General features: G+C 35.2%; 1 pseudogene; it reads right to left on the bottom strand.

The window, feature by feature from the left end:
* Positions 1 to 22067: 22067 nt before the first annotated feature.
* Positions 22068 to 22418, bottom strand: LOC141516416 (dynein light chain Tctex-type 3 pseudogene; annotated as a pseudogene).
* Between the last annotated feature and the right edge of the window lie 376 nt (positions 22419 to 22794).

The following is a 22794-nucleotide window of genomic DNA, read 5'->3' as shown; positions in this document are numbered from 1 at the left end:
GGACATGATAGAAAAAATGACTTAATGATCAAAATTTCATTTTGTCATTTTCTCCAGTTGAAGTATGATATCTACACAAGCAGAGTAATAATAAAATACAGGTATCCATGAAGTGGTGCCTAATTGACATTAAATGGTATTAGCATTCACCCAGAGTCAGGCCATGAAATTAAAAATTATGATCAGTGCAACTCCAGTGAATATGAGTTAAATCTATCTTGAAGCAAGTCTCTAAAATTGATTCTGCCCCATATTAACTCAAACCCAAGTCTTTATGTTTTCCTGTGAATTATTTCCTTCTTTCTGGCTGAGCAGAGGCCACATAGTATGGAGGAGAGAGAGCCCTGAATGTATTTAGAGTCAAGAAGACTTAAGATTGAATTCTGCCTCAGACATTTATTAGCTAGTTGATCTTGACACATAAGCTTTCCTTTTTCTTCTTGCACAATGTATATGTATATGTGTATATATATATGCATATATATGTAATATATGTAATATGACTGTGAGGATACCTTCGAGGAGTTCACAATCTAAAGGGGGAGATGACATGAAAACGCCTATGTACAAAAAACTACAATATAAATGGATCATCAACAAAGGGGAAGACATAGAAATTAATTAATTAGGAAAGGTTTCCTGACACCCTTTGAAAGAGGGATTTTAGCTGGAACTTGAAGGAAGTCAGGGAAGCCAGGAGGGGGAGCTGAGGAAGGAGAATATTCTAAGCAGTGAAAATGTCCTATCTGTTTCAATTCTTTTATTTTACTGGAGGGGAACTCTGATCCAGAGTAATTAAATGATTTTCAAATAGCAAAGTCAACAGAATCAAAGCCAGATTTTCTCACCTCAAATCTAATGCTCTTTTCACAAGACTACAAAGTTTCCAAGTCCAGCTTCAGTCTCACTTTACAACATGGAGTTCATTCCTCTGCTTAAAAACTCTTTAATGGACTATATCGAAGTAAAATCTATGCCTTTTTTCCTTATGATTCAATGCTCTCATAACATGTATCTTTATAGCTTTATCTTATACAATTACACTCTATGTTATACTCTAGCAAAACAGGATTATTCGTTGTCCTCTTGCGAATCTGACTCCTATTTTTTGTCATTGAAAATCTCTACAATTTAATTATAATCTTTCTTTTTAGCCTCAATTCTTACTGCTCCCCTTCATGACCACACATGAACCATACAGTTAATAATAATTATTGTAATGGACATTTATAAATCACTTCAAGGTTTGTAAAGTACTTTTCATATCTTGTCACAAATAAATATTTCCAGATATTATGATTACTATTTTCAAGAAGAGGAAGCTTGCTGAGGTGGATCCATGGTTCAACTAGCATCTCTGGTGGGATTCACTCATCATTCTCTGATGCTGTCTTTCTCCACCCCTTTAGTGATGAGGTATTTTCCACTGATATCTAGGTGAATTGTTAAAATCTCTCATTGCCAGAAAATGTGTTATAATAATATGAAGAAAAAGAAATTAAAAAGAGATGAAAGAATATATAGTAGAACTATACAAGAAAGATCTCAATAGAACCATTAACCATAATGATATGCTTACTGATCTAGAGCCAAACATCCTGGAGAATGAAGTCATGGAGGGTCTTAGGCAGCATTGCCAACAATAGGAATAATGGAGATGATGGAATTCCAGCCAAGCTATTTAAAATTCAAAAAGATGTTACCATTAAAATACTGCACTCGATATACAAACAAATTGGAAAACCCAACAATGACCACTGGATTGGAAAAGATGAGTTATTTCCAATCTGAAAGAATGGGCAATGACAAAAAATATTAAATTATCGAACAAGTGCACTCATTTAACATGCCAGCAAAGTACTGGTTTAAGATACTGCAAGCTAGTTTTCAGTAATAAGTGAATCAAGAATTACCAGAAGAGCAGCCTGGTTTTGGAAGAGACAGAGGAACTAGATATCAAATTGCTAACATTCACTGCATTGTGGAAAAAAAGCAAGAAAGTTCTGGGGGAAAAGTATCTAGTTCTGTTTCATTGACTACACTAAAGCCTTTGACTGTGTGGGGATCACAACAAAATGTGGCATGTCCTCAAAGCGAAGGAAATGCTAGATCATCTTCCTCGTTTCCTGAGCAACCTGTATGTGGGTTAAGAAACAACAGAACAGTTGATTGATTTGAAATTGGGAAAAAGAGGTACAATAAGGCCCTAAATTGTGATCTTATGATGAATTAAAAATCTGAATTAAGGTTCCTGGGAAAAGTATCAGCAGTCTCAAATATGCAGATGATAGCAGAAAGTGAAGAAAGATTAAAAAAAAATATAGGAGCAATTAGAAGAAAAAGAAGCAGAAATGTAAGTCATGTGAGAATTTTTATTCTCAGATTCAAATATCATTACAGAAGATAACTACAGCCATGAAATTAAAAGACTATCACTACTTGGAAGGAAAACTATGGTAAATATAGACAACACACTAAAAAAAGCAGAGACATCATCTCACCAAAGGTATAATCAAAGCTTTGGTTTTCCTAGTAGCAATGTGTGGCTGTGAAACCTGGAAGAAGTTGCAGAATAAATGTTTTACAATTATGGTAATGGAGAAGGTTTTTAAAAAATTTCTTAGATAGCAAGGAGATCAAATTAGTCAGTACTTAAAGAAATTATTTCTTATTATTTATTGAAAGAGAAAAATACTGAAGCTGAAGGTTAAATACTTTGTCCAAATGATAAGAAAACAGAATTATTTGGAAAAAGACCATGAAGTTGGGAAATATTGAAGGTGAAAGGAGAAGGGAGCAGCATATTATGAGATAGATAGTGTCATGGAAGCAATGAACATGAACTTGGGCAGATTTTGGGAGATAGTGAAGGACAGAAAGATCTGTCATGCTATAGTCCATGGAATCACAAAGAGACAGACATGACTGAACATAATTCAGTAATTCTGAACACTTTGGCATCAGTGGATCCATGTGTGAATGTGAACACTTATGAATTGTTTGATCCTAGGTAAGTTACTTATTTTCCTTATACCTCCTATGAATATAACATAATGTCTAAAGTCCTTTACAATTTTCACATTATGTTCCTAGAATTCTATGCTCTGTGCTAAGAAATATCTTCTAATTTGATGTTCTGTGATCTGAGTCCTAGGAGTCTTTCCAGTCTGTTCATTCCATGGGTTCTAAAACTCTTTTTAACATGCTAATTTTATTTAAAAAAAATTCAATTCCTTTTTCCCAACTCCTCTTTTTTCCCTCACTCTCCACCCACCTATTTTCCTCTCTTCCTATGCTTTTCTTGTTTTCCTTCCCTCCTGCTCTCTTCCTTTCTTTCCCAGTCTACCTTTCTCTCTCTCTCTCTCTCTCTCTCTCTCTCTCTCTCTCTCTCTCTCTCTCTCTCTCTCTCTCTCTCCCTTTCTAACACCTTTTTTCCCTTCCTTCCCCATTTCATTCTTTCTCCTTCTCTCCTATTCTCTCCTTCCTCTCTCTCCTTCCATCTCTCCCTCTGTTAGTTTCTTCCCTTTTCTTCCCCTCCTCTCTTTCTCTCATTCTTTTATTTTTTGTGTGCCCAACTCCTTTTTCTGTTTCTGTGTCTCTGCCTGTCACTGTGTCTCTCTGAGTCTTTGTCTTTCTTATCAAGCCCAGCACGAAAGCCCCTCACAGAGGTAGTGATGTTTGGTGATTCTACCAAGTTTTATCTCTGAAAAAGAGCAATGTAGGTGAGCTTGGGCCTCTCATTGGCATGCATCAATGTGATATGGAAATCATGTCTGGGAACCAGAACTGGGATGAAGAACTGAGCAATGCTTCCCTCTCTTTGGTGAGATAACCCACTTGGAGCAGCTGGGGAGGCCAGCGCCATGCTGAATGAACAGCAAATCCTGAAAGGGTGAGCTGGGCCAGCAATTGGGGAAATGATTTTAAAGGACCTGACAGGCGAGAACAGCACACCCGGGAGTCATGTAAAATGCAGGAGAAATACCACTTTGTGGGTGCTTGATGATGATGCTTGAATGGAAAACAAGGGTATGGCTGTTAAAATGTAATTCTGTAATTGGATATCCCTTTTTGGGACAATTCCACAAGGGCCAGAGTCTTAACAATATTCAAATTATTTTTAAGGAAATTCTATGAAGTGTGGATTTTAGTGACTTCTTTCTATGATGCACATGTGCCTTTGTTTATAATTTGAATAGATCTTAGGTTATTCAGCCTAAGCCTTGACTTGGACACTTACTGACTGTGACCTTTGACAAGTCACTTGCCCTCTGAGAGATCCAGCTTTCTTCTCTATAAAATGAAAGGGGATTTAACTAGATCTTTAAGGAAATCTTATTTTTCGTGATTCTTCCCTTGCCACTTGATCTGGTATGGTACGGTGGCTCCAATAAGTATTGCTTAAAGCTTTGAATAATATTGATGTTTTCTCTGATGGAATGATGCATGTAGAAAATATGAATATAGACTATCAAAATATCAAGACTATAGGGGACTTAAAACATACAGTATCAGAGTTGGGAGGGATCTTACAACATAGAAATCAGAGTTAAAAGGGAGCTTGCTTCTAGAACAATAGCAGCAGCAAAGATAACATTAGTTATCTGACATTTGTTATGGTATGAATTAATTGGAACAAACTAAAATAAAATTTATTGATATATAATAAACTTTATAATTTCTAATATGCAAAAATTTTAATGTTACACATTATGACTATTTTTGTTACAGTCATATTTACTTGATTTTACATTATAATCATATTTTACTACATGATTTGTAGTCATATCTCACATGAGCAGACAAAATTTTGACATATATTCTCCATTCTTTTATTAAAGATGCCACACTTTAATAACATTGAATATTAATAGTACTTTTGATAATTAATTTTCTCAAGTTTAGTGTTTTTAAATGGGATTAAGATCAGACTTTCATAGTATGTTCATTTCTATCTCTAGGCCAAATTTCTTAACTTTTTGTGATGTGAAGTATGGTGAAATATCCTATTGTAGAATGCCATCCCAATTTGGGGACTTTTATACTTCAAAACCAATTCACCTTCCTTATATATTGATATATTTATCAGAGTTCATCATTTCTTTAATGGTGATAAAATGTATGTCCATTATTAAAAAAATTCCTCAGTTTTTTTGCTTAGTGTTTTGCAATTCTTTGTCATATGCTCATTTGGACTTCTTTTAACAGTTCCAGGATATCACTGATTAAAAATTTTGAGTTTCATTCATTAAAATTACTCTTTTTTCAATATTCAATATTCTAGTCTCTTTTTTTTGTACTTTATTTTTATTTTATTTTTCCCCAGTTACATGCGAAACCAAGTTTCAACATTCACTTTTAACACCTTGAGTTCCTGCGGCAGCTAGGTGGCACAGCAGATAGAGCACTGGCCCCAGTAGTCAGGAGGAAATGAGTTCCCTTAATAAGACACTTAATAATTACTTAGCTGTGTGACCTCAGGCAAGTCACTTTACCCCCATTGCCTTGCAAAAACAAAACAAAACAAAACAACAACAAAAACCCCCTTGAGTTTCACATTCTCTACCTTCCTCTAACCTTCACCCCCCCCCCCCCCCATTGAGAAAGCAGGTTATTTGATATAGGTTAAAAATGTGTAGTCGTGAAAAATATTACTGCAATTGTCATGTTGCAAAAACTAAACATGCCCCCCCCCCAATAAATTTAAGTAAAAAAAAAGTAGGTTTCAATCTGTATTCAGATACCATCAGCTCTGTCTTTGGGATGGATAGTATTATTTATCATGTCCTTCAGAGTTCTCTTGGGTCACAGCATTGCTGACAAAAGGTAAGTCATTCATAGATGGTTATCCTACAACTTTGCTGTTACATATATACACACACACACACATATATATATATATATATATATATATATATATATATATATATAGTACATTTCCCATTATATCTGCTCAAGCAATATTTTTACTGAACGCATCCTGTTCATCACTTCTTATAACAGAATAGCAGTTAATCACATTCCAAAACTTGTTCAGCGATGCCCCAACTGATGGGCATCCCATCAATTTCCTATTTTCTGCCATCAGAAATATCCTTATACATATAGTACTTTTCCTTCCTGTTTTTTTTGTCCTCTTTTTATAGAACCAGGAGTGACATTGTTAGTCAAAGGGTAGGCATGATACTATATAGCTCTTTGGACACAATTCCAAATTGCTCCACAAAACTGCTTAATGCTTTCACAACTCTTCCAACAGTGAGACAATCCCTTTCGAACATCTGTTATTCTCTCCTTTTGTCCTTTTCAGCCAGTCAAATAGGTATAAGGTAATATCTCAGAAATTTTCCAACCTACATCTTTCCTGTCAATAGTACTCTAGTCTTTTTATTGTTTTTTCCTTGACATTTTTAGTTGGTTTTTTAAAATTGTCTTCTTGTCTTAAAGTTTCAAGTCTTCATGCAATGTAGAGAACAATAACAGTCCAATCCCTCTAGCTATGAAATTCCTCTGAAACTTTTTAGTTTATATTTTCAAGATGAAGAAATTAATTTCAGACAAAGTATTTTTCTCTTCTTGGTGTTTGTTTTGTTTTTGATCACACCTTCCTTTGACCTACTTATTCCGTTGAGGGACTGTTCTTGGCTGCTTTACATTAAAACTCTCAAAACTAGTTCATCTCATCTTGAAAATCTCCCCCTAGCATTTGGGGTTTTCCTCAAGTGGAAGATCTAACCCCCTTGCAGTCAGCATAGAATTTCCCTCTTTAACAACTGCCCTCCTTTCCATTCCGATTCATTGGTGAGGTCCTCCTTAAGTGATAATTTTGTACAAGGCCTCAGGCGGCCTTTAATTTCTCAACTTTTTTTACTTCAAAACAATGTCTCCACACTAGGTACCTACCTCCCACCTTCAACTCCCGTTTTGGGGTTTTCTTCCCTCATTAGAATGTAAACTTCTTGAGGGTAGAGACCTGCCTTTTTGTTTATATTTTTATCCATACAACTTAGCAAAATAGCTGGTACAGAAGAGTGCTTATTTCCTTCCTTCCTTCCTTCCTTCCTTCCTTCCTTCCTTCCTTCCTTCCTTCCTTCCTTCCTTCCTTCCTTCTTTCCTTCCTTCCTTCCTTCCTTCCTTCCTTCCTTCCTTCCTTCCTTCCTTCCTTCCTTCCTTCCTTCCTTCCTTCCTTCCTTCCTTCCTTTGTACCTTGGTGCAACTTAACCTGTGTCATTGAAACATTTGATCTTCCCATAAAAAAGTCACTACAAAATCTCAAATTGAAGTATGCTCTTTAAGAGCTACTACTTTTGCATACCGGGGGTTCCTTAGACAATAGATAGAATGTGTGTCACTTTGCCTCAGTTTCCTTATCTAAAAAATGAATTAGAGAAGGAAATGGCAAATCACTATAGTATTTTACCAAGAAGACCCTAAAAGGGATCAAATAGAATTTGTCATGATTGAAATGACTCAAACAAAACAGCTTCTTTTGGAATAATATTCATTCTTTTAAAAAAATTGTAAACAGGGAAGCTAGGCGGTACAGTGGAGAGAGCACTGTCCCTGGAGTCAGGTGTACTTGAGTTCAAATTTGGCCTCAGACCCTTAATAATTGCCTAGCTGTGTGACCTTGGACAAGCCTACTTAACCCCATTGCCTTAAAATAAATGAAGAAATCATAGAATTACAAAAACATACAAAAGAAGTTAATGAAAAACAAAAAAAGAAGTTAATGAAATACATGGCACAAAATGTATTTATGACATGAAATCCTGCACTTAGAGATAACTAAAGGTGGAGAGATCAGTCCAATCCAGCTTTATCTGATAAAGGTCAAATATTTTTCAGTCAATCTAACATCAGTAAAAGGGACACATGAATGACTATTGTCATCAAAAATGAGATTATATCAAATTATTTCTTGTCTCAAGTAATTAGCACACCTGACCAATATAAGGGTTTGAAGGTCAATAAAGTATAGAATACCAGAACACAGAAAGAGATTTTTAGAGTTGGAAAGGCTCTTGGAGAAGTATAAAAAGATAAGTAATCAATAATGTTAAATTGTTTTCATTTCTAGATGGGAAAATAATACTTGTAACTTGTTGACTGTAATGGGATGATATCTAAAAACATAAAATGAAGGGGGTAAGAAAGAATGAAACACTGGGGGAAGGGAAAGAAGTGTTGGAATGGTATAAACTATCTCACATAAAAGAGATGAGAAAGCACTATAACAGTGGAAGGAAAGATGGGATGGTGTTGGACAGTGCTTGAAATCTTACTCTAATTGGGAATTGGTTCAGAGGTAATAATATACATACTAGGTTGGATATAGAAATCTATCGTATGCTATAGAAAAGTAGGAGGAGAAATAGATAAGAGAAGGGAGGGTAGATTGGGGAGTCAATGGTCAGAAGTAAAACACTTTTAAGAAGAAACAGGGGTAAAAGGATAAAGAGAGGGAAAATAGGATGGAGGGAAATACACAGTAATTATAATTGAAAATTTTTGCAGCAAGTTTCTCTGCTAAAGGCTTTATTTCTCAAATATATAGAAAACAGTAAAATCTGTAAGAATACAAGTCATTCACTAATTGCTGAATGATGGAAGGATATGAACAGGCTGTTTTCAGATAAAAAAAATCAAAGCTATTTATAGTCATATGAGGAAATATTCTAAATCACTATTGATTAGAGAAATGCAAATTGAATCTACTCTGAGGTACTCCCTCACATCTAGCAGATTGTCTGTTATTACAGGTAAGGAAGTGACAATTGTTAGAGAAAATATGGGAAAATTGGAATACCAATTCACTATTGGTGGAACTGGGAACTGATCAGATCACACTGGACTACAATTTTGAACTATGCCCAAAGGGCTATAAAAACTGCATAACCTTTGGCTCAGCAATATCATTATTAGGTCTATATTCCAAAGAGATTAATAAAAGGGGGGGTGGTAGAGAAGGGCCTTTATGTTCTAATGGCAGTACTTTTTGTAATGACAAAGAATTAGAAATTAAGGATTTGCCCATCAATTGGGGGAATGACAGACCAAATTTGTGGTATATGATTGTGGTTGAATACTATTGTGATTATTTCTAATTCTTTGTCATATGAATTATCACTATCTTCTTCCCATTCAGGAATACAAAGCAGTTCAACCTCATAAAATCCCCATAATTTGCCCTTCCCATCCACTCTCTCTATACTTTACCTGAGTCCTGACCTTGAAGATCAAACTTTCTGTTCAGTACTGCTCATTTCAACAGGGAAAGTTTGAAAGTTCCCTATTTCATTGAAAATACATCTTTCCCCCTGAAATAGGATGTTCAGGTTTTCTGGGTAGTTGATTCTTTGTTGTAATCCAAACTCTTTTGCCTTCTGGATTATTATATTCCAAGCCCTACAAGAACTTAATGTAGACACTGCTAAATCTTGTTTAATCCTGACTGTAGCTCATGATATTTGAATTGTTTCTTTCCAGCAGCTTGTAATATTTTTCTCTTTGACTTGGAAAATTTGTCTATAACATTCCTGGGAGTTATTTTTTGGGGGGGATCTCTTTCAGGAGGTGATTGGTAGATTCCCTCAGGTTCTATTTTACCCCTCTGCTTCTAGGTTATCAAAGTAATTTTCCTGGAGAAGCTTTTTGTTAAATGAAGTCTATACTCTTTTCCTTGTCCATGACTTTCAAGTAACCCAATAATTTTTAAATTATCTCTCCTGGATCTGTTTTCCAGGGTCAGTTGTATTTCCATTGAGATATTTCACATTTTCTTCTAGGTTTTCATTCATTTGGTTTTTGTTTTATTGTTTTCTTGATTTCTCACAAAGTCATCAACTCCCCTTAGTTTCATTCTATATTTGAAGGAATTATTTTTCTTCAGAGAGAATTTTTAATCTCCTTTTTCCATCTGGCCAATTGTGGTTTTAAAGATACTCTTCTTATTGACCATATGGACGATTTTTTCCATTTGACCTAAACTGGTTTTTAAGATGTTATTTTCTTTGGTATTTTTTTTTACGATTTTGCAAGGCAAATGGGGTTAAGGGGCTTGCCAAAGGCCGCACAGTTAGGTAATTATTAAGTGTCTGAGGCTGGATTTGAACTCCTGACTCCAGGGCCGGTGCTCTATTCACTGCACCACCTAGCCACCCTGGTATTTTTTTTCTATCCCTTTCATCAAGCTGCTGACTTGGTGTTCATGATTTTCCTGTATTGCTCTCATTTCTATTCCCAATTTTTCTTCAAGCTCCCTTTACTTGATTTTCAAAATCTTTTTTTGAACTCTTCCATAGCCTGAGACCAATTTATACTTTTCTTGGAGGCTCTGGATATAGAAACTTTGACTTTGTCATCTCCTGTGTGTATATTTTGATCCTCCATGGGACCAAAGTAAGTGTCTATGGTCAGATTCTTTTTCTTCTGTTATTTGCTCATTTCCCCAGTCTATGACCTGATTTTAACTCTTTGTTAAGGTGACACTCTGCTTCGAGGATGGAGGATGCTTTTGATGGTTTTTGCATCTGTTTAAAGAGACAAGGACCTCAATTCCTTCAATGTCTTATAAGGGCTTCTGATTGCTCTCCTGATCTTTGCTCTGGTCCCCTCTGCCCTGGAGTTGCAAGGAGGGTCCCTGCTCCACTATGGCAGTTTGGGGTCTCAGGACTGTGACCTGAATTTGAATATGGGTAAGTCCCTTCCTCAGGAATAGCAGAGAGACCTCCATAGTCCCCCCATAATTCCCCTTACTGTCCATGAACTGAGCTCTCTGGAAGTATCTGTTGGGTGACCTCTGCAGGTTCCTGGATTGGGGTTGCACTGAGGCCTATGCTGACTTGGGCTCTATGCTCACTGGTGCAGCAGAAGTTTCCAACTGACCTTCCAAGTTGTAATTTGCAATCCCTGGGCTAAGAAGTATGGAAACTGCTGCCACAGCCATGGACTCAAGCACCCCCAGGTACCCAGGCTCCCATGTGTTGTTCCTAGAAGGCTAGAACTAGTTCACTCTGACCCAGAGGAGCCATGGTTTTGGGCTGCTCTGTGGCTCTTTCCAACCCCAGTGGAAAAGACCTTTCCCCAGATCTTCCAAGTTATCTTGGACTGGAAAATTGTTTCACTAAGTCTTTCTGAGGATTCTGCTACTCTAGAATTTGGTTAGAGGCTCTCCCTGAGGGAGAGCTTCTGGAAATTCCTGCCTCCACTCTGCCAACTTGTCTCCTGCCTTCACATTCATTGTATTTCATTATATTTGTACTCCACAATCTATTCATTATACCCCAAATCAATGATCACTTATTTTTATTTACAATTCTTTGCTGTATGGAATGTGCTACTATGAATGTTTTAGTATATATGAAACCTTTTTTCTCTATCTTTGACTTGTCTTTAAGAGGTTTCATTTATTTTTTTGTTTATCCATTTTATATTATTACAATAATCTTGTTGTGAGAGTAATCATAAATCCCCTCCCCCCCAAAAAGATGAGGAAACCTCAAGAATAATGAGAGAGAAAAAAAGCTCTGTCTCTGGGATGAGTTGTTCAGCAATGTGTTGTATCTGAGTATCCTCTCCCATGATCTTCCCTTTCTTCTATCACCTATTCCCTCTTCCGTCCCCCCCCCCACATTCCCCCATATCTCATCCCTTTCCTCTCATTTTTTCTCTTGGGTAAGATAGATTTCTATACCCTATTGTGTGTGTGTGTGTGTGTGTGTCTGTATGTGTCTGTGTGTGTATGTGTGTGTATGTTTATTTCCTCTCTGAGCCATTTCTCATGAGAATGAAGGCTCACTCATTCCCCTTGCCTTCCCCCATTCTACACCATTGTCAAAGCTTTTTTCTTGACTCATGTGAAATATCTTAGCCCCCTTCTTCCTCTTCCTCCCAGTATTTTTTCTTTATCACCCATTGACTCCATCTTTTTACTTTATTATACCATTACATTTCTGCTCCTTCCTGTGTCCTGTCTATGTATATGCTCCTTCTAACAGGTCTTATAAATGAGAAAGTTCATATGAGTTATCAATATCTTCTTCCCATGCAGGAGTACAAACAGTTCAACATAATTAAGTTCCTCATAGTTAGTTCTTCTTATCCACCCCCTCTATGGTTCACCAGAGTCCTGTACTTGAAGATCAAAATTTCTGTTCAGTTCTTGTTATTTCAATAGGAAAGTTTGAAAGTCCCCTGTTTTCATTGAAAATCCATGTTTTCCCTGAAAGAGGATGTTCAGTTTTGCTAGGAAGTTGATTCTCAGTTGTAAATCAAGATCTTTTGTCTTCTAGAATATCATCTTCCAATCCCTATGAGCCCTTAATATAGATGCTGCCAGATCCTGTGTGAAAGAGTCATGATAGTTGAATTGCTTGTTTCTGGCAGCTTTTAGTATTTTCTCTTTGATTGGGAGTTTTTGGAGTTTGGCTATAATATTCCTGGAAGTTTTTCTTTTGGGATCTCTTTCAGGAGGTGATCAGTGAATTCCCTCAATTTCTATTTTATCCTCTGTTTCTAGGATCTCAGGGCAATTTTGCTCTATTATTTCTTGAAAAATGAAGTCTAGTCTCTTTTCCTTGTCATGACTTTCGGATAACCCAATAATTTTTAAATTATCTCTCCTGGATCTGTTTTTTCAAGGTCAGTTTGTTTTTCCAATAAGCTATTTAACATTTTCTTCTAATTTTTTATTTTTTTGGAATAGTTTTATTTCTTCCTGTTTTCTTGCAAAGTCATCATCTTCCTTTAGTTCCATTATACATTTGAAGGAGTTATTTTCTTCAGAGAGCTTTTTATCTCCTTTTCCAGCTGGTCAATTCTACTTTTTAAGGCATTCTTCTCATTTGGCTTTTGTGTTGCTTTTTCCATTTGGCCCTAAACAGGTTTTTAATGTGCTATTTTCTTCAGTATTTTTTGTATTTCTTTCACCAAGGTGCTGACTTTGTTTTCATGATTTATCTGCATTGTTCTCACTTCTGCTCCCAAATTTTCCTCTACCTGCCTTAATTGCTTTTCAAAGTCTTGAGGTCATCCATAGCCTTGGGCCCATTTTCTATTTCTCTTGGAGGTTTTGGATATAGAAGCTTCGATTTTGTCATTATCTGAGTATTTTGATCCTCCAAAGTAATTTTCTATGGTCAGATTCTTCTTTTTCTTTTCTTTGTCCATTTTCCTCATCCTGCGACTGATTTACCACACTTCCAAGGCTTTGGTGATTTTTTAGGACAACCCACAAGAACCTTAATTCCTCCAAGGTCTTATGAGAGGCTCTGGGCTCTGTATGCTTTCTTGCCTATGTTCAGGCCCTCCCCTCTGCCCTGGAGCTGTGAGGAGAGTCCTTGCTCAGCTATGGTGGTGTTGTGGGGCCCCCAGACCATAACCTGGGTCTGCTTGTGGGCAAACAACTGAGTTTCTGACCCAGGGAGAGCAGAGAGACCTCTGCAGTCTCCACCCCCACCCCCTTACCATCTGTGGGCTGAGTGCTCTGGATGTGTTGGGTGGTTCTACCAACTCCAGTTGTAGTTTCTCACCATAGGGGCCTGCTCTGAGGCCAGAGCTCCACTCTGTACTCATTCTGGTGTGGCAGAGTTCTATCACCACCCCTTCTGGTTGTCCCTGATGATCCTTGAGCCAAGAGCTCTGGAAACTGCCCCCTCTGCCACTGACCCAGGTGCCTGGCCTGGTTATGCTGCACTATGGCTGCAGCTGCACTGAGGCTTTTTCCAGCTCCCCGGTCCCAGTGGAACAAACCTTTCCAAGTTGTCTTGAACTGGGAAATTATATCACTCAGTCTTTCTGTGGGTTCTGTCCTTCTGAATTTGGACTAGAGTCATAATTTGATGACTTTTGGAGATTTGGGGGGAATGAGTTTCCAGGAATTTCTGCCTTCACACTGCCATCTTGGCTCCACCCCTGTTTTATTTGTTTAAGTAGTGCATTGTTATTTAGATTATGATAGATAGTCCTGTAATGTTACTGCTTAAGGAAAATCATCAAGTACTCCATAACTTACCTATAGAAGTGGCCTCTGTTTTGGAAAAGAAACTAAGCATGAGCTACTCTCTGATAATAGCACTGCAGAATCTCACTAAAGTCACTATATGACTTTGGGCAAGTCCTTTACCCTTTTTGTGCCTTTGTTTCCTTAATTTAAAAAAGAAAGGGACTTCAATTATATGATACCTGAGGGCCCTTTGGAATCTCCAAATCTGTGATTTCTATGCTAAAGGCCCTTCCAGATCTGGCATTACAAAACCTTGATGGGAAGCATTTACTTGCCATCTAATGAGGCGAAATAGCATTAAAATGTTTGGGAAATGATGCATTATTCAGTTTGACTAATTTATCAACTGTAACCTATTCCTTTCTTCCATTCTGAAAAATCATTCTTACTCAACAGAGATCATTTTGTAGACTTTGATAAATATTGAGATAATGTTGCTCTCTCTACCAGCTTGTAAATAATTTCTGAAAACATTCATTGAGGCATTCATTCTTTCCACAAATTTGTCTTGAGGAGAGTAAAGGGCCCCATATTTAATACCCAAAAAGGACTGGGGATGGTATATGCTCATGTATATGTTTATGTAGAGGAACATGGAGTGACACATGTCCATTTTTCAAAATAGACTGGTCATTGGTTGTTCCACAGAAGCTGTTTAGCCTCCAGGGAGAAGCTGCCTAATGAAGTCATCCAGAGTGACAAGTCCTAGTCTGACTCCTATGAATCATTATTTGTTAATGGGAATAATTGTTCCTCATATTAAAATTCACCATTTACCCACACTTGAAAATCTGGGTTAAAGATTCAAATTTAAGAAAAAAACATTTTTGTTCATATTTTAGAATTTATATGTATATTATATAATTATATATTTGTGTGCATATATATATATATATATATATATATATGTATTTTATTGACATATATACAAGCAAGCACAAAGGAATCTTACACAGACAGGGATGATGATTACCTTATCAGAGCAGTAAGGCAGGAAGAATTTAGCACATGGGAGGAATCAGACCTTTTAACATAAGGATAGTTGTAAAATGGTCTGGCATTAACACTTACACTGTGTGAGGGGCAAAGTCTAATGGCCTATAGGACAAAATAGGATGGATTACTAATCATTCAAAATACTCAGAGAATGGACTACTCTGACTAATGATGATTTATACATACTTACTTATATATGTACATACATATCTTTATATGGACTATAAATTTATATAGATATGTGTAATATGCATATATGGGAGAGAGAGAGAGAGAGAGAGAGAGAGATTAAAAGTTACAAGAGGTCAAAATGGTGTATAGAGTCGATTCAGGAAGAGTAAGGCAGTAGGAAGGTTGAATGGACAGGAAATTATTTATGTATCAAAATAGAAACATAATACTTGTGTGGTCCTGGGCAAGCCTATTTACCTGTCTCAGTCTTAGTTCTCTCATCTGTGGAATAAGAGGGTTGGACCAGATGGTCTCTAAATCTCTAAATCTATGCTCTTATGATTTTGTAAGTAGTACAATTTCTAGGAATAATGTGTTCTGAGTTTTAATTACCCCATTGAACAGGTGATATGACAGAGTTGAAAGTTACAGGAATTTAGGGGGTCTTGGAACTTGAATACTAACCAATATGAACTAAACCAAGTACTGATCCCATGGAGGAAGGGGGAGTGACCTATAGTTTTATAGATGTTAGAAACATGTATAGATAATTGTATAGGTTGTAAACTTCAAAGGAGGTGAGTTTTCAATGGATTTAATTACCTGAAGTGTTATTGAATTTTTAACTCTACAGAAGCTTACAATTGTATCATACAGAAATTTTTAAAAAAAATACTCAGGTTTTAGAAATAGAAAAAACATGAAATGCAATGATTTACCAAGGTAAATCACCTCTTTCCTTACAGTGTTGAGTTGCTTTCCAGAATGTTTGGATCATTGCATAGTTCAATTAACAATGTATTATCATACCCATCTTTCCAACTGCCCCTTCTCAACATTAACTATTACTATCCTTCATCATCTGCCAAATTGCCAAGTATGAGATGGAACCTTAGAGTTGTTTTAGATGTTATTAGCAGCAATTTGAAGTATTATTTTATATATTTGTTAATAGTTTGCAATTCTTTCTTTTAAGAACTGTTTGCTCATGTTCTTTTACAATTACCCACTGGGAAATGGTTCTCAGTTTTATATATTTCTGTTATTTGCCTATAGAAAATGACTAAAATATCTCTGTCCTTTTACCAAGAGATTCAACTTCTATGGATCTATACCCAGAAGCTCAAAGACCAAGAAAATCCATATATATTTACAATGTATCAATACACTTTGTTTTTGTAGTAGTAAATAAATGGAAAGAAAACAGATGCTTCTCAAATGGGGGAATGAGTAAACAAGTTGTGATGAATACATTAATATGATTGAGAAACAATGAGTAGAAGAAAGGGAGAAGCATAAAATTATATGAATGAATATACTGAAAAGTAGAACCAGGAGCACACTACACACCATGACTTTTTGTTGTTCAGTTGTTTCATTTGTATCTGACTCTCTGTGATCCCAACAATAATATAAATGGAAAAAAGCAACAATCAAACAATTGAACCTGAAGGCTCTGAAATGATGATGATTGAACTTGTCATCAAAGAGTAGATATGAGAAGGTAACTCCCATCCATCTTTGAGGCTGTATGGTACACTGCTGGTAAGGTCAGATGTTTGTAATATGCCAGTTAGTTTTGCTTAATTGTTTTATTATTTCCTTTCATTTTAATTCTTTATTTTAAAAGATGATTCTCTGGGACTACTTATAAGAATATAAAGGGTACATTAGGAATTTCAGGTGATAGATTAAAAAAATATGTCAACAACATTTCTTCAAACAAAACCCCTACAATGCCAAGGTGGTTATTTCCCAGGCTGAGTTCTCTTTCCCTTTTGTTAGCTGGAATTTGAGTATTACTGAAAGTGAGCTGCTTGGTAGGTGGGGGCTGATTTTATATAGACTCTGTGCTCACCGAACAATAGACCAAAGGCAATTTGCAAATACTGTTATTTCATCTACTTCTTTCAGCTATTAATCAGTTGCAATTTTCTTCAAAATTATTATCCCCTTTAGGAGACTAAATTCTTGGATGAAAGAGTTGAAATGATGTCCTTCAATTTTTTCAGCTGACATTTTAGGGAGGCTGCTAATACCTCTGAAGACAGGAATAGAATTCAAAGGGACCTTGATAAGCTAGCAATTTGGCACATAAATTAATGGGATTTTAGAGCTAGAAGGAGTCTTAGAATATACAGTGGAATATGGAAAGTTATACTTGGATGGGATCTTAGAAGTCAGAATATTGACTAGGAAAGAACTTTAAAATATGAACTATTTTATGTCAGATTTGGAAGGAAATTTTAGGATTAGGCAGTTTGAACCTCTAAGGTTCAAAACCAGACCATCCTTTTTTAAACTTTATTTTGTTTTATTACGAGCATGAGAAATACCAGTAGCTATATTTTTCCATATCAAAAGAAGAAAAGATTGTATATAAAACCTGAATCTCATATTTTGCACAAATTTTTAAAGTATGTATTAAGTCTGACATGGTAGTACCAACACTACCCTATCTGTGTCCCCTTCTGAATTTTCTTCAGTTTTCCTTCGTATATTTTTAACATTTAATGCTTTTTTCTTTCTTCTTTTTTGACACCACTGTCACAAACCTCCAACTCTTCCTCTTCCCCTGAAAAACCACATCTTGTAACAAATAATTATAATTGAGTAAAACAGATCCATACATTGAGTATGTCCTAAAGTATATCTCATTCTATAGCTATAGTCTTTCAAGATGTGGGAAGCTTACTTCATTTACTCCGGAATTAGGGTGGGTTTAACTATTGACTTAATTATAGTTCAAGGAACAAGGTGTGGAGAATAGGGGGGATAATATGCCATGGACATATGGGTAGCAAGAAACTGACTGGTGTTGGAGGTATGGAAGCACAATCTGGAGCCATTTAGATATAGAGGCTTATTTGACTTTATTCTTATTGACTAATTGGGACAAATTCTAAAACTGATTGGATTAAGTATTGTCAGAATTTCAAATTTGAAAAAACCTATAGAGTTCTTTGATTAAATCCCTTTTATTTTACAGATGAAGAAGCCAGAATCCAAAGAATGATAAATGACTTGGTCACTCTCACATAGCTAATGCGAGTTAAAACTTAAGCCATATCTTTTGATTCAAAATCTTGTTTTCCTTTGCATCATGTTACCTACCCTGATATCTCATCTCCTTCAAGATAATTGGCTCTTTACAAAGTCCAAGGAGTCTAAGCTGTGGTTACTATCATTTATAGGAAATGTTAATAGAAAAATTTCTTATTTGTACCTGCATGTTGGGGAGGTCACCAAGTGACACAGTGGATAGAGTTCAGTCCTTGGAATCTGGAAGACCTGAGTTCAATTCCTTTCTCTGATACTAAATTAGTGACCCTGGTCAAGTCAATGGATTCTAGGTGCCTCAGCCTCCTCTTTTATAAAAGTGGAGAGTTGTACTTCATTGGCTTTCTAAGATCCCTTCCAAATCTAATTCTATAAACTTGGCATCTTCAGGAGTGTAGGAAAAAATAAATTAAAAGAAACATGAAGCTGATTATACAGATTTAATGGACTGGAGAAGAATTGATGAATATAAACAAGAAGCGCAGAGGAACATCATGATATGTGAATGGATAATTTTTATTAATATTAAATTAAAAAAGGTGTTGAGGTAAGACAGAAAACTGGGTGGAAATTTTCATAGACAGTTTTCTTGGATAAAAATCGTATCTCAAATATATAGGGAATTTTGTCCAAATTTATAAGAATATAAGTCATTCCCAAACTGATAAATGGCCAAAAGTTATGAACAGGAAGTATTTTGATAAAAACCCAAAATTATATATATCTATATCTTTATATACATATATAAACATCCAATTTAGTAAAATATGGTCTAAATCCATTATCGATTCAGAGAATCAGGTTGGTTAATATTATAGAAGAGGAAAAATGACAAATGTTTGAAGGGGATGTGGAAAATGTGACACTAATACGTTGTTTGTAGAACTATGAACTAATCCAACCAATTTTGAAAAATCATCTGGAATTATGCCCCAAAGAAGTAATAAATTTGTGTATGTCCAGTGATCCAACAATATTAACATTATTTCCAAAGTGATCAGGAAAAAAATAAAGACCCTATATATCCCCAAATATTTATATTTTGTGGTTGCAAAGAACTGAAAATTGAGAGGATGAACAATCAATTGGGGAATGGTAAAACAAGTTGTGGTATATGATTGTGATGGAATACTACTGTGCTGTGACAAATGATGAGCAGGTTGATTTTAGAAAAAGTATAGAAAGACTTATATGAATATAATAAAGAGGGAAATGAACAGAGCCAAGATAATATTATATATAGTAACAGCAATATCATTCAAAGGAAAATTGAGAATGATTTTATTTTGAATATTATAAATTTTCAATTCAGCTACAAAGGATTTATGGAAGAAGATGCTGCCCACCTCCAGGGAAAGAACTGATAAAAAGAAGAATACATAAGATGATTTTGTGCATAAATATATATATAAAATTGAAAAAAGAAATATAGGATAATAAATGTGGTAGAGGGTACATAATGACTAAGATTAAACAGACTGGGTGCAACCAACACAATCAGGAAATCTTAGAAATTCTGCTATAGCAATAATGGAATAGGCTATAGGCTAAATGGGATGTTGAAACATATCCAGATATGGAGCATGAAGAGTAAGTAGACAGGGCATCCAGCCAGAGAAGTGTGAAAAATAGCATTAAGGTCTATATATGTCATCAACAGGTCTTAGAATCTCAAGGAACTTGCAAGTAACTAATTAGGCAGAATTTGAATATTCACTGTGAATTCTGGGCTCTTCATACCCAAGTGACCTTGACTCAGTTGTTTTTCCTTTTTGGGTCACAATTTCTCTATTTGGAAAATGAGGAGATTGTCTCTAATATTTCTTCTAGTTCTAACATCCTTTTCAACATGTAACAAAGGTTCTGTAATTCTATAAATCTCTAAATCTATCTCCTGTTCTAGGTGCACAAAGATAATTTATCATGGGAAAAGTTACCAGACTGGCTCTATAGACAAGGTCAATCAGTCATTGACTGATTTATTTATTAAGCACCTACTATTTGCAAGGCACTGTGTTAAGCAGCAGATGACAGACAATAGATGGATTAACTGATTGGTAGATTGGATCCCAAAGGACTATTTGACATTTCTAATCTTCAATGTCCTCCTGTAACAATTGGAAAGAATACTCATGACAGTGTTCAGAAGACTAAGATAATAAGAGTAATTATAATACAATTAATGTTTCTGTTTTGTATATGAATTTTTTATAGATAAGGGTAGAGAATATTATCTTTTAGCTACAGAAGAGCATCAAGCAAATTCTTTTAAAACATGATTTTACAAGGCATATTTTCTACTTTTTTTAAAGAAACTGAGATTCAATAACATCACTCAATTACACTAGTACTTTGATCACTCTAATACAATCTTCAAGTGCAAGAAAATAGCATCAATGTAATAGTTATGAGATTATTTTTAATGTGCCAAAACAGGTACATTACAGCATTTAAAGTGAACTAATCTTTTTTCTAATATTCATTTCTTAAACTGTCCTTTTTATATAGCTAAAAAACAAACATGCAAATATCACCACCTTATGCCCCATTAATATTTACTATATTATCACTCAGCCTTTCTTCAAAAATTCAATGTATTAGTTTCACTCAATTTGCATTTATAACTTTATTTTCTTCCTTAGGCAGTGGATTGATTTCACATTTGGTAGCCCAGCTGTGTGTACACTAATTTAAAATCTTTCCTCATTATTTTTTTCTACATTTCATAAGCTCTGAGTTATTATATAACCTGCTAATGAATGTACACTTTATATTTATAACTTACTCAATATATCTAAAACATAATATAGTTTTACAAATGCCAGTTAATAATCAAAACAATAAATATAACTTATTAGTTATGAAGCTAACAACAAAATTAAATGTGCATATTTATACTGACTTTCTTTAAATATTTCTCTAAGTCATGTCTACAATGGTAAATAAAATCTACTTATAGCAAGAACTTGATTTGGCTAACTTCTACATGGCTTCTGTTCATTTTATATTTCTCTTAAAATTAAATCTCACTGTCTTATGTATTCCTAAACTGTGGACCAAATTTTTTTATTCCCATGTTCATAATCCAAATTAAAAAATGCTACAGTTTCCAAACTGGGAGGAAGGTACCAGCAATGTGGCAACTAAACAGAATGCTGCACATAGTGGATAATCAACAAATATTTGCTGACTATAGAATGAATGATTTGAAAGACAATTATTATTGTGATTATTCTTAGGTGAACTATACTGGGCTAGAGAACTCACTCTACCAATACTGTTCAACTTTTAACTTGGAATTTTCAAATAAAAGGCAATAAATCATTAAATAATAACTTTAAAAATGTTAATTCTAGTTACTATATAACAGTATTTGATAAAAAAGAAAAACATGCTTATAGCATCCTGCATGTATAACCAAATGAGGCACTAATAATTATTGAACTAAGAACTTGGGTTAATTTATACAGGCTTATGCAGATAGAATTCTATTTTTCCACCTCAAAAGAACGTTATTAAAACAAACTTTATTCCTCCAACTCCCTTGATACAGTGTCACGGGAAGGTTGGTGCAAATGTAAATTCAGTATTTAGACATTTTAATATCTTATTTTTCTGAGTTTGATATTTTTCTAACTATGTATTTAATTAAAGTACACTTTGAGCTCTATGATTAGTTACATTATAATATTCAACTCTGACTGTCCTAAAGCCAACTACACATTTTCATTTCTAGTGTAATAATAATAAGATAAATAATACTATGAATAGTTCTATTCCAGAACATTTTGATAATTTCTTCTGTTAAAGGTGCTAGTATAATATTTCCATTTAGTTACAGGGCAATAGCAATGGCAAAAACATTGACGATATAGTTCATAGTTTGATTCTCCCATCTTATGGTACAGGTTCCATCAGATGTAGAATCCCAAAAACATGAGCTGGCTGTGTGTAAACCAGATCCACTCTTCTGCATTACTGCACAAGTAACTATATATTTATATGTCTTCCCTAACTTTATCAAATGTGTTAAGGATTGCTCCATTATAGCTGCAGTCCATTGGTTGACATTATTCTGATTATAATCCATACCACCCAATATAGCATCAATACACTCTTTCACAATATTGTGTGCTTCATCAGCATTGAAGACAATCTCATCGTGGTGGGGCTGGTATTCCTCCATGGCAGTGTTTGCTCTTGTATATGAATTTTTAGAAAGTTTTTAACTGCTCTATTTTTACAATATTTTTATTTCCAAATACATCATTTTCTTCTTCCCCACATAATCATCCAAGCCTTGAAATGCAAATAATTTTAAAAAAATAAATAATAGCAATTCAACATGATTGAACAAAACATCCCCCGGACATCCCCTGGGCCTGACAGTATAGTTGATATTCCTCACCCATGGTCTCCCTCATTAAAGGGAGCTTCTCCAAGGCTAAGCTTGGTCATTGACAGACCTGATTCACAGGCAGTTAGGGAGTATGTTGGATAGAGTGCTAGTTCTGAATTCAAATTCAACCCCAGATGCTTACTAACTGCTTGATTCTGTTTGC

This window comes from Macrotis lagotis, chromosome 3 (assembly GCF_037893015.1).
Source record: "Macrotis lagotis isolate mMagLag1 chromosome 3, bilby.v1.9.chrom.fasta, whole genome shotgun sequence".
Taxonomy (NCBI): Eukaryota; Metazoa; Chordata; class Mammalia; order Peramelemorphia; family Peramelidae; genus Macrotis; species Macrotis lagotis.
The sequence above is the reverse complement of the archived record's forward strand: the minus strand, read 5'-3'. Positions and strand labels throughout refer to the sequence as shown.